A 2,128-nucleotide genomic window follows, 5' to 3' on the forward strand; every position below is an offset into this window, starting at 1 on the left:
CCTCCATGGAGAGCTAAACCACTAGTGGGTACTTGGATTTTGTAAACCCTAGGATGTTTTTGTTTCATTGACCTTTTATTATGCATCCCCTAATTGATGTTTCTAATTGAGTTCTAATCTTGAATGCTTGTTGAATAATTTCTTCTTTGGAGTGACAATAGGGTTGAGAGACCATCTTGGTGACCTTTGTGGATGAGTGACACACCATGATTCTTAGACAAAGCGAGGTTGGAGAGGGTGAGTCGAGAGGTAGCGGAGCGTCCCCTTTCCACTCCGATGTGATGTATCCTACCTCCACGTTCCAAGAGTTCTTTGTTGTCATAGTAGAGTGAATGGGCTAAGGGATGACCTCTGCTGGGCTTAGTTACACAGGGAATGGAGTGAAGCGTTGAAGTGACTTTAGCACCTAGGGCTTAATTGTGACTAGGGGTCTTTCGCTTGGATCAAAGGGTTAGATCTATTCATTAGAATAGGTTTATCACTTGGAATCCCTAGAGTGTCTTGCAACTCTACACAGTGTGAGGTGTTGAGATTGATCGATTTCTCTGCTTGGACATAGTGTAGAGTTAGTCACGGTTGACCTTAGGTTTAGGACCGTGTGTTTAAGGGTTTCCACGACTCATTAAGTATCAATTAGGAGACATAATATTTGGTCTTGCACTTGAAACATTAGTTCTAGGGGGAACATTGTCTGAGTACCCCACTTCTATCAATTGTATTTCCTCTCATTTTATCATGCCTTTCTTTCTTATTTCTTTTAGTCTTTTCATATAAATCTTATTCACACTATCATTGATTCATTCTCATCCTAGTTAAATAGCAATCATAGTGTTTCTATTCACTATTCCCCATGGATACGATACCCACTCACTTGGGATTTATTACTCTGACAAACCCATGCACTTGCGGGTCATCCGCAAGGGGCGTTGTCACAAGTTGAGAGCCTTCCAATTTTCCTTGAAAGGAAGAGCAATGCAATGGCTACATTCATTACCTAGAGTGTCGATCACAACTTGGGAGGAGATGGTAGAAGCTTTTCTTGCCCGATATTTTCCTCCCGGAAAATCCGCGAAGCTTAGGAATGAAATATCATCTTTTGTGCAAACGAAACTGGAATCTATATTTGAGCCATGGGATAGGTTCAAGGAACTCCTGCGGAAATGTCCTCAACATGGGTTTCTCGAGTGGATAATCATTCAGGCTTTGTAAAATTGTTTGAACCCAAGCACAAAGTAGTTACTTGATGTTGCAGTAAGAGGTACCTTAGGAAGCAAGACCCCCGACGAGACCCAACATCTCATTGAAAAAATGGCTATGAATAGTTATCAGTGGAACAAAAGGGACAGAAAAAAGGTAGCCGGACTTTATGAGATTGACGAAGTTACCTCATTGGTGGCCTAGGTTGAATAATTGAGCAAGAAGCTAGACACTCTAACTTATCGTAGAGTGGCAGCTATGATGAGTTGCACTAGGTGTGGGGAGGATATGCTCCATCCGATTGCCCGATTTTTATTGGTGGTACATCCTTGGTGGAACAAGTGGATTTTGTGGGTAATACAATGAGAGGCCAAGGCAATTCATTTAGCAACACCTACAATACGTGTTGTAGGAGCCACCCGAATCTTTCTTGGAACAATCAAGGGCAACAGAAGACCATGGCACCACCTGGTTTCCAACAACAACAACAAGCTCCGAACATGGAGATCGAGTTTTAGATTTGGAAACCCGGATGACCGATCTATAGAAGCTACACTTTGTACCATACCACTTCATTGCACAATCTAGAGAATCAAGTGGGATAAATTGCGAAGTCGTTATCGGAGAGACCTCAAGGAAGCTTGCCTAGTAACACGGAGACAAATCTGAGAGAACATATGAAGGTGATCACTTTGAGAAGTGGTCGTGAAGTTGAGAGTAGGCTCCCAAGTGAGAATACTAATGTTGAAGTTCCCGAGGTCGTGGAGATTGAGGAAGTAGCAAAAGAGAAGGGGGTGGCACCCCCACCCTACAAGCCAAGAATCCCTTATACTTCAAGATTGAAGAACGACCAAAATGATGAGCAATACAAGAAGTTCTTGGGTCTATTCAAGCAATTGCATATCAACATCCCATTTGTGAAGGCGCAGTC

The 2,128-nt window shown here is 42.6% G+C and overlaps 1 non-coding gene across 1 annotated transcript; it reads right to left on the reverse strand.

Annotated features, from left to right (window-relative positions):
• Nucleotides 1-1,071: 1,071 nt before the first annotated feature.
• On the reverse strand, nt 1,072-1,178 carry LOC120281520. Its single transcript, XR_005542660.1, has one exon. It is a non-coding gene; the product is annotated as a small nucleolar RNA R71 (small nucleolar RNA).
• Between the last annotated feature and the right edge of the window lie 950 nt (nt 1,179-2,128).

Source organism: Dioscorea cayenensis, chromosome 17 (genome assembly GCF_009730915.1).
Source record: "Dioscorea cayenensis subsp. rotundata cultivar TDr96_F1 chromosome 17, TDr96_F1_v2_PseudoChromosome.rev07_lg8_w22 25.fasta, whole genome shotgun sequence".
NCBI classification, from domain to species: domain Eukaryota; kingdom Viridiplantae; phylum Streptophyta; class Magnoliopsida; order Dioscoreales; family Dioscoreaceae; genus Dioscorea; species Dioscorea cayenensis.